At 36.7% G+C, this 11,529-nt stretch overlaps 1 pseudogene; it reads left to right on the plus strand.

Annotated features, from left to right (window-relative positions):
• Window positions 1-7,514: 7,514 nt before the first annotated feature.
• On the plus strand, window positions 7,515-8,183 carry LOC101964497 (N-alpha-acetyltransferase 20-like; annotated as a pseudogene).
• The last annotated feature ends 3,346 nt before the right edge of the window (window positions 8,184-11,529 follow it).

An 11,529-nucleotide genomic window follows, 5' to 3' on the forward strand; every position in this document is an offset into this window, starting at 1 on the left:
TAGTGGTTGCTGGGGAAAAGAGAGAAGGTTGACTAATGACTGCTTAATGGGTGCAGGGATTCTTTTATAAGTGATTGAAAATATTCTGCAAATAAGTGGTGGTGTTGGTTGTACAACATTCTGAATATACTAAATGCTTTTGAGTTATACACTTTAAAATGGCAAATTTTATGTTATACATATTTTAGCACAAAGTTTTAGTGTCAGTAAAATAGAAACTTTAAAAAATATGTCTTAATTGTAGATAGACCCAATACCTTTATTTATTTATTTTTATGTGGTGCTGAGGTTCAAGCCCAGTGCCTCACACATACTAGGCAAAGGTTCTACTACTGAGAAACAACCCTAGTTCCAATAGACACATTTTTAAATATTTTTAAGTTATAGATGGATGCAATATCTTTATTTTGTTTATTCATTTTTATGTGGTGCTGAAAATCGAACCCAGCGCCTCACATGTGCAAGGCAAGCACTCTGCCACTGAGCCACAACCCCAGCCCTACACACGTTTTTAATGTTAAAAAAATTAAGTGATATTGGCCAAATTATATTGTTATATTATGTGCATGTACAAATATGTAACAAAAAATCCCATGAATATGTACAACTACAATGCACCAATAAAAATGCGAAAAAAATAAAAATGAATAACTACAATTTTAGTTTAAGTGTAAATAGAATGAAATCAAAGGAAATAAAATATTAACTGATATGATCATTTTTAGGTCATGGGATTTGGGTGATTTAAATTTTCTTCTTTATACCATTTTATGTTTTCCAAACTTCCCATTATGACTGTATTATGTCTGTGACAAAAAATCAAAAAATATTCTAGGTAAATTAATACAAAGTCACTGTTGGAAGCATTACTAGTGCTCACCAATGTCAGGTTGTCTTCTTCTTCTTCAGCACATATGTACTTCCCAGACCCTCTGCAATTAGGTGGGGCCATGTGACTAGTTATGAACAATGAATAGTCAGTAGAAAACATGTGTGTCTCTGTGTTGGTTATTGCTGTGCATCAGAGTATCCAAAACAGTGGCTTAAAACAACAGCAATCATTATTCAGCTCACATATACAATAGGGGGTAGGTTGAACAGAGACACCTAAACTCTATTCCATCTTTTACCTGAAATGGCCTTCAGGCTGTGGGGAGGGGTAGAGTCATCTAGTTCTCTCTTTCCTGTCTGGCCATCGTCTCTTGGTCTGTAGGCAGGAACACCAGCTGGAGTTATTAGCTAGAACAACTATGCCTTACCTTTCCACCTGACATTGATGAGGGTACCAGCAGAGCCAGACAAAAGCTGTATCTCCTTTTGTGACCTAACCTTTAAAATCACATAACATCCTTTCTTAAATCCATCTTAAATTCAAGAAACAGGAGTATGACGGACAACTCTCTATCTGAAGGAGAACCAACGTCACAGTGCAGAAAGAAAATGTAGGATAGACCATTTTTGCAAAATAAAATCTTCCATTAGCAAGGTTCCATCATTCAGTCCCCTATATAGCCTTTGAAAAATGTTCCAGCCCTTTCTCCTCCTATTCAGTGATCATGGAAACCACATTTGAGATGATAGAACTACCAGAAGGAAGTAGACTGGATCCCTGAATCATCAAGCAGAAGATGGCATGAAAGCCCAGGAATGGTGCCAGGTGCCCAGCATTATGGGTGAAAAGATTGTTTCTTTAGCAAAATACAAATTCATAGTCCTCTTTCTAATCATGCAAGGTGGCTAATAAAAGTGAATGTGGAGCTGTTGCTCTATCACTTTTAGTAATGCTTTTAGTAACACTCTTAACCTTTCCTGAATTACTTCCTAATCATATAAGTATTTATGCCACATTTTTATTATTCTGAACCATTTTTATGAAAGAGTAGAAAATGCTACCCAATTTCTCTCTCTCTCTCTCTCTCTCTCTCTCACACACACACATACATACACACACACACACACACACACACACACACACACACACACACACACACACTGACCACACAAGCTTAAACACAGAATGGAAAATTACATATTCAATAGCTTCTGGTGGATACCATCAATATTATAATTTTTAAGTTCTTTTTTTAAAGAGAGAGAGAGAGAATTTTAATATTTATTTTTTAGTTTTTCGGCGGACACAACATCTTTGTTTGTATGTGGTGCTGAGGATCGAACCTGGGCCTCACGCATGCCAGGTGAGCGCGCTACCGCTTGAGCCACATCTCCAGCCCTTGTAAAAAATTTTTATAAAGTCTACCATGAGGTGAGTTGAGGAGTTCAAGTTCTATTATTGAAGAAAATTAATTAATCACAAATTAGGATATAAATTCTTCTCTAAGAGAAAACCTTGGTAAAACATATGTAATGCTCGTTAAGTAAGACATTTTTTACCTTTCTTTTTAAAGCACATTGTTAGCATATGTGAAAAAAAAACCCAAGAGGATATATTTGCTCAAAACTACACAACATTGCATAAAATCGTGAGTAGTTTATTAAAGGAAGTGTGGGGATGCCTGGGAAGTATCTTTAATAGTTGAGAATAGTGCTACAGTAAAGGGATATTACAAGGGGAAGAATACTGACCCATGAATGCTGCGTAGTTGACTAGTTGGAGTCAATATGACATTTCTACTCAATTTTTCTCCCTTGAGAGGACAGGGAAGATGAGACATAGTCATTGTGTCAAAGCAAAGGGCCCAAGAGGAAGCAAGTGCTCTGCCCTCTACATAGTCCAGTTTCAACCTGGAAAGATCTAACAAACCAAAAAAAAAAAAAAAAAAAGAAAGAAAAAGAAAAATATAATTGTTAGAAACATGACAAACCTGTCCAAAATATGTAATATCATTTATGGAAATTATGAAATATAAGTCACAGTCTGTGGGAGCATAAAAATTACAAATGTTGCTACAGGGAAAAAATAAAAACAAAAAAATGTCTGAGTGTCATCTCATGGAAAAATCTATGGTAACCATGCTCCAACCACCTCCTGCCACTGCAAACATTTTAATCACTCTGTGCAAGTTTCCTCACAGGGCCTCATGCTAGACATAGGAGTTCAAGGGCTCCTGGTTGTGCTAAGATATGTGGGATCTAAGAATGTGTTCTACTGATTGCATCTGACAGAGTTTTCACCTCTGCAAAATTGAGGAAATTATTTGGAGACAGGATATCAAATCTTATTGGGTCAAAAATAAGGTGGGAGGCAAACCATAAGCTCAAGCACATGAGGGTCCCAGAGGAGCCAAAAATAAAGGAAATTGAGAAAGGTCGTAGGTGAACCTGGTCTGGAAGTATTCTGTGAACTGCAGAGCACCCCAAAAGTTTCTTTTGCACTCAAGTCCTTGTGTGGAAGCAGACAATTTCTTATTACATTTGTTCTTAGTCTAGTGTAAGATGATAATGATTAAGGATGTGCAGTCTAGTGAAACACTGTACATAGAATATTCTAAAAGACAAACTAAATATATATTAAAACTAACACACAAGGATTTTGGTGTGAAAAACTATACGTGCTTATAAGTAACATAACTTAAAATGTTATTCCCCTACCATCAAGACATTTCTCCAAAGAAGTTATACAAATGGTCAAAAGGCACACACAAAAATGCAATATCACTACTCATCAGAGAAATGCAAGTTGAAAACACAAGAAGATACCATTTTGCTCCCACCAGGCTGGCTACTATTTAAAAAACAAAACAACAACATCAACAAAATGTATCAACAAGAATGGGGGGAAACTGGAACCTTCGTGCATTGTTGATGTGAATGGAAGATGGTGCAGCAGTCATAGAGTTGTTTTTCTTCAGTACTCCTCATCCTCAGGGGAGAAAGGTCAACCATGTGTACACAAGAGGTCTATTCTTAGAGTCAGTTTATATCATCATGGAAGAACGGTGGTTCTCAAATGGAAATAATCTTGTTCCTCAAGTGACATCTGGAAATATCTAGAGGTATTTTTGTCACATCTGGTGGTACAGGTGGAGCAGTAGTATTACTGTCATAAAGTGAGTAAAGGTTAGGATACTGCTAAACATCCTACAAGACACAAGACAGTCTCCTGTCCCTTTCCAACAAATAATTCAGGAATTCAAGAATAATTCAAAAATTTCAAGAATGATAAGATTTAAACCTCTATAGTAGAATACATGATCTATAAATCTACACCAAAACAACTTTAAAAATTCTCTAGAAATAGGCACCATGATAAAATGAACAGCAAGAATTGTGGAATTAGACTTTATATCTAACACTGGATTAAGAGAGCCCTGGTCCCAAAAGCAATTAGTTAAGAATGGAAAAATACATTATTTAGTTGGAAGAAAATGTCAACATGCTGATAAGAAAGTATATTGGCTTGGTCTAGTCCTTGTTAAAGTCCTAGAAGTTAATTTCCATGATTCCCGTATGGGCTTTTCCACTAACTAAACAGCTATGTTATTGAAAAGTCGCTAAAAATATCAAAGGGCCAATTTCCCCAGATGGATCACTAGTTTTCAAACATTTCCAAGTGGCTCTGGAGGTATCAGAGATTTTCTGGTGAGGAGTATTCAGGAAAGAATCCCCCTGCTTCCTTCTAATCTGCTGAACCAAATCACTTATGTTTAATTTACTTGACTCAAAATGGATTAAAATATAAGCACTACCATTCAGAAGTATTAAATTATGCATAAGCAATGCTCCTTTGTTTACGCAACTGATCTCATTGTCCTCTCAGGCATTCTTTCCAGTGGATGGGAAGAAACACTGTAAATTCTAAACTTAATGATTAAAATTATGACAGTGTATTTCTGCTTGAAATTGTCTCTTCCAGGTTAACTTAACCTAAAATTTTTGACCTGTTGGTTTTTTTGTTTTTTTTTTGTGGGTGTTGTTGATAAACAGCAGAAAAACTTTTTCTCCCCCAAATGATATAGAACCCAAATGTAGGCATAATGGGAGTCATTTAAAAAATAATAAACCACGAGCCAAATAGTCAGATTCAAGGGTCCAATTGGCTGTTTCTCTCCTCTCCAAAATAGTCTATAAGAAGAGGAAAAATTATATGGTCACTGCGATAAGGAAAGCAAGAGGGTCTATTTGCAGGTCTTTGTGTTGAACTCTGGGAATGATGTGCTTCCTTGTCTCTACTGATCACTCAATGACTATCCCTCAGGACATTTGTGGTCTTCTCTTTAGCCCAATTAATTTTTGCTTTACTTATTCCATTTCTTAATAAGTGCTTAAAGATTTCCACACTGCATGGATGAGTACCCCAATATGCCTTTTTCTTCTGTTCTCTTGTTTTGCCCATTCTCTTACAAATCATCCTAACCTCCTTCATTGTTGTTTCAGCATAATTTTCTTTAGTAGGGCCCTTAGCCTAGAAACTGTAACTTGGTTCAGGAGAAACCTAAGCTTGGCTCAGAATGAGGATTCACCCCAACACTTTTATTTAATTTTATTTTAACTATATCATTGGTAGGGATCCTACAGGCTAACAGATCCAGCTTAAACCAGTCAGAATCCAAACATGGCCCATGGTGAGTCAGGATTCACCCCAACATGCTCCCTTATGTCCATTTAGTTATGATAGCTAACAATAGCCAAGTGATTGTATATTTCATTTCCTCTCTGTTATTTTGAATTTTCTTATGAATTCAGTGAGACAACTCCCTGGGGGTTGGGGCCATTATTTTTAAATTCCACTGGAAACTTTTACTTACAGTAACTTGCCAGAGGACGTCTACAGTTCCATACCACAGGTAATGCTGTAGCCATTCAGAAATCAAAAAATCATTAAGACCTGCCCTTTCATCCTCTTCTTTCCCAACCACATGTGTCAATAAGTCAGGTTTGATCTAGCAAATCCCATTTCAGATACCAATGGTGATAAGTAAAGGCCACTAAAAGATTAGAGAGTGCAATATCCACAGGGCTGTCTTCACTTCTGATACCAACTGCAGGTGTGGTGGTGGGGGGTCTCCAAAACCACCTTCAAGTTTCATAATTAGCTAGATTCACGGAACTCACTAGAAGTATTATGTTGATTGTCAGGGTTTATTGTAGAAAAAGGATATAAATTCAAATCAGTTAAAGCAAGAGACACAGACAAGGTCTTAGAGGGTTCCAAAAATACAGCTTTTGTTTTCCTCTTCCTGTGGAGTGGCAGTGTCCCAGCACTGGTGTCTAACAATATACTTGTAGTATTGCCAATCAGGAAAGTTCACCTAAGTTTCAGTGTTCATAGTTTGTATTAGGTTTACATTATATATACATGACTGATGGCTTACATGACTGAGCTCAATCTCTAGGCTGACCAAACCAGATGCCCCAAAGTCCCCACCCGAATCACACAGTCTTTCTAATATGGCCAGCCTTCATCTAACTCACATTGGTGAGTCTAGTGGAGTCTAGTGTGATCATCCTCATCCTAAGATCTAGTGTGGCCAGCTGACATGCTAAACAAGGACACTTATATCATATATAAAACAGATTACTACACTGAAGGCAAAGGCTCGCTCTCTTTTTGGGCAAGGCCATATTCTTTTTTTATGTAATTTTTAAAATTTATATATGACAGCAGAATGCATTACAATCCTTATTACATACATAGAGAACAATTTTTCATATCTCTGGTTGTATACACAGTATATTCACATCAATTCGTGTCTTCATACATGTACTTTGGATAGTAATGATCATCATATTCCACCATCATTAATTACCCCATGCCCCCTCCTTTACCCTCCAACCCCTCTGCCCTATCTAGAGTTCGTCTATTCCTCCCAAGCTCCTGCTCCCCATCCCCTTTCACTACACATACATGTACTTCACACCATATAAAAATGTCAATTCAAAGTAGATGATAGACCTAAACTTAAGAAACTGGAAGGTTCTTAGAATGAAACATAGGTTTAAATGTTTATGACCTTGCATTAAGAAAAAAATCCAAAACAAATAAGTAGAACTTAACCAAAATTATAAATGTTTGTGTCTTACAGGATATCATTAAAAAAGTCAAAAGACAACCTACAGAATGGGAAACAATATTAGTATTTATTTACAGAATATACAACAATAACAACAAAGACAGAATAATGCAACAACAGAGACAAATAACCCAATTTTAAAATTGGCAAAGGATTTGGATGGGCACTTCTCCAAGGAAGACATACAAATACTCAGTAAGTTCACAAAAAGATATTCAACATCACTAGTCAGTAGAAAAACACAAAATCAAAACCACAATTGGCCAGGTGCAGTGGTTGACGCCTGTAATCCCAGGGGCTCAGGTTGCTGAGGCAGGAGGATTGAGGGTTCAAAGCCAGCCTCAGCAACTCAGTGAGGCCCTAAGCAATTCAGTGAGACCCTCTCTGAAAAAAAAATGCAAAATAGGACTGGGGGGTGTGACTCTGAATTCAATCCGTGGTATCTGACACCCCGGCCCCAAATCTACAAGGGACTTCCAGTGGGGTGGGCACAGGGTTGAGAAATGCTGGCTTTCTGGGGTGGCGATGGTGGCAAGTTGACCACACTCCGTGTTTCGCTTCAACAACATTAATTTGGACCAACTTAAAGAACTTGTATCCTTTAAAAACGTTAAAGATTTCCTCAGTGGTTCCAGAGCAAACTATCAGTATGGCAGCAGAATCAACAGAGGGTAGGATCTAGTCTGGAATTCCTTTCTACTTATAGTGCCTCACCCTCTGGCCAGTGATTTCACTGTTCTGGAGGCACTTGGTGGAGAACTGGTGGGTTATATTATGGATAACGCAAAAGGCTCAGGAGCCAGGGAAGAATGTCATGAACATGTCACAGCTCTGTTTATTGCCCCTGAATTTTGACACCTTGGTTTGACTACTAAACTTGTGGAGTTATTAGAGGAGATTTCTGAAAGAAAGGGTGGATTTTTCTTTGTTGATCTGTTTGTAAGAGTGTCTAACCAAGTTGCAGTCAACATGCACAAGCAACTGGGCTATAGTGTGTATAGGACGGTCATAGAGTATGTCAGCCAGCAACTGAGAGCCTAATGAGGATGCTTATGATATGAGGAAGGACACCGAGAAGAAATCCATTGTACCATTACCTCATCCTGTGAGGCCTGAATACATTGAATAACCATAGGCAGTAGTTCTTAGGCAGTTGTTCCAAATAGAACTATGGACAATATTATTTTCACTGGGCGATCTTGGAGCAATATTAGGAGGAAAGTAATCATTAAGGTCTTAAAGACATTAAGAAAATACAGATTAAACATATTTTCAATCTCATTGTTTCCATTTAGCAATATCATATGTCTTAAAGCTGTTTGCTCTAATAAAATTCAATGAAGAAGGCATCTAGGTCAGAAGGAAATTTTCCACTATTATGGCTCATAATGTCTACTATATGCCAGGAAAAGACTTGCTCCAATCGCCTAAATTCTGTGCCTGAGAACCACAGCTGCATATATGTATATTTTTTAAAAATTTTGTATTCAACTGTTAATTGAAGCTTTAAAAGCATATATGAAATGTATAAATCTAAGATGTATAATAAAATACATGTTGACTAAAAAAGAAAAGAACACCCACAATGAATTGTCACTTCAGCCCCACTTGGATGGCTAAAATAAAGACAACAGATAGTCAGATAGTAATGAGTGTTGATAAGAATGTGAAGCAACAAGGACCCTTAGACATTACTAGTGCAAATATAAAATGCTATAGATGCTGTGAAAAATAGTTTGGCAATTTCTCAAAAGGTTAAACATAGAGTTCCCACATGACACAACAATTTGACTCTTAGGGACATACCCAAAAGAATTAAAAACCTAAGTCCAAACAACAGCCTATGTACATTTGCTATACCTAGATTAACAGTGTTCTTTTTTATTATTATTATTTGAGAGAGAGAGAGAGAGAATTTTTTAATATTTATTTTTTAGTTTTCGGTGGACACAAGATCTTTATTTTATTTTTATGTGGTGCTGAGGATCGAACCCAGTGCCCCGCACATACCAGGCGAGTGCGCTACAGCTTGAGCCACATTCCCAGCCCGAACAGTGTTCTTTATGATGGTCAAAAAGTGGAATGAACCCAAACGTCCATCAACAGATACACAAATGAAATAAACAAAATATGGTACTGTTTATCCATAAAATAGAATAGTATTCTGTAGTAAAAAAATGAAATACTTATAAATACTAATTATCTGATCGAACCTACAAAACATTATCCTAAGTAAAAGAAACCAGAAAAAATTTTACATATTGTATGATTTAATTTGTTAAATATTAAAAATAAACACATCTATAGAAACAGAGGGTAAATTAGTGTTTACCAGGCAGAAGAGAGTATATAGTAACCACTAATGTGGCTGTGGAGATTCTTTTATTGCTGATTAAAATGTTCTGAAATTACATAGTGACATGGTTGCCCAAGTTTTTGAATATACTAAAAACCACGGAATTATAAACTTTAAAAGAATGAATTTCATGATATATAGATTAACATCAGTAAGACTATTTTTTTAAATGCCCATAACGAATTTTTTTTAAAAATTGCATCTTTATTGGTTTCTTAAATACAAAATTAACATTTGCTCATTGTAAAATATCATACTTTCAGGAGTTTATAACACACACAAAAAAGGATTATAATAACAAACTGAATTTGGGGCACATGCCTACAAGGTTATTTCTCTGAATATTAAAATTTTACAAAAAAATTATATCTTAAACACACTTTTTTTGCAACTTGTTTTTTTTCTCTTAACATATATCAAGGCCACCCTTTTGGGTTAGTCAATATAACTCTACCTCTTTTTTAAATGCTCTTTGGCAATAAACTGTATAAATATAAGATAATCTATTATATCTTTGTGGTGTACATTGGAGTCGTTTCTTGTTTCCTTATTGAAAATAATGCTTCAGAGCTGGGATGTAGCTCAGTGGCAAAGTGTCTGCCTTGCATTCGCAAAGCTCTGGGTTCAACCCCCAGTTCCAAAAAAAGAAGAAGAAGAAGAAGAAGAAGAAGAAGAAGAAGAAGAAGAAGAAGAAGAAGAAGAAGAAGAAGAAGAAGGAAAACAATGCTTCAGTGAGCACTCTTCATATGTCATTTTGATTAAAACTTTCCATAGAATTAAAGTCATGGCAAACAGTATAAATGGTTTTTTTCAAGTACTGGTGTGGATAGCTACTGTTCTGACCTGTCTATTTCACTTCCTCATTTTTTAAAATATTTCATTTTTCTTGGGAGAATTTCTGCTCCCTATTTCATGCAGTTCGAATAGGGCTGCAAATCAGAGTGCCCTGTTACTCTGGCCATAATAATCAGTCCAATAGGAGAGCCTATGACTCACAGAGAATAATCAGATCTCTTCTCTGAGATTTTATATTTGGATCCTGAGAAAGAGGAGCTCTTCCTGTGCTTGAGGATAGTTCTTGGAGCCAATAGGAACCTGGACCTCTGTAGCCAGACTATCCATCCCAACCACCTGCAGAGACCCATTTACAGCCAGGAAAAAAAATAATTGAAAATGAAACCACAGAGAAAAACAGATATGGTAAAAAAAATAGCTAATGACATCATTCAAGTCACTGGATCCAAAGCAATATCCACCCCTGGACTTTCCAGTTATATAACAAATTCTCTTTTTTTAGAGTTGGGTTTTTCTCTTTCTAGCAATGGAAAACCTTACTAGTCTACACGTTAATCAACATCATGTTATATCCGATGTCAGAGCCAGGTTTCCAACGGAAGAGCTGGATGAGGCCGCTTTCTAGTTAGTGTTATAAGAGAAAGGCCCCAGGTGCTCACATACACATATCCACACAATCCACACAGCTCCTAAGCACCTACTGTTTAGCTAGACTGGTTCCCTGGTTTCCTAGCAACCAAGCTCCCTTCCCTTTTCTCACACACTCACACCTTTTGTGACATCTTTTTTTTTTCAAGGTTGCCCTTAACGTGTATGTTTGGGAGGTAGAAAAGAAGGTGGCAAGGGAATAAAACAATGTAATTTACTCCAAGATTTAATACCATGCTCCAGAGGTTGCCTGGCTTACAGATTCAGCAAGTTCATTGGCAGACCAAAAATAGCAAGATTTTTTTGTGTGTATGTGTGTAAAATTCTTGCTGGTTTACACCTAATTATTGTTGTAAAAATGATAGTATCAATATTAATCAGCTTGTGTTAGTAAAAAAATGACTTGAGACAATGTGACTTAAACAGGAAAAATTTGTTTTCTTACAGTTATTTTTCTCATAGTTCTTCTCAACTAGAAGTTCAAAATCAAGGTTCTTACCCATTTGGTTGCTGGTGAGGCCTGTGCTCCTGACTTGCAGATGGTCACCTTCTTAGTATTCACATAATCTTTCCCTTGTGTGTGTTAATGTGGGAGATGTTGTACATTGGGATTCCTTTCTCCTCTTATAAGGCCACTAATTCCATCAAGAGAGCCCTACCTCATAACCTAGTCTAACCCTAACTACCTCTCCAACTCCCTCTCTCCACATAATATCACATTGGGCATCACAGTGGGGATGTGAATTTTGGGGGGAGACC

Source organism: Ictidomys tridecemlineatus, chromosome 2 (assembly GCF_052094955.1).
Source record: "Ictidomys tridecemlineatus isolate mIctTri1 chromosome 2, mIctTri1.hap1, whole genome shotgun sequence".
Taxonomy (NCBI): domain Eukaryota; kingdom Metazoa; phylum Chordata; class Mammalia; order Rodentia; family Sciuridae; genus Ictidomys; species Ictidomys tridecemlineatus.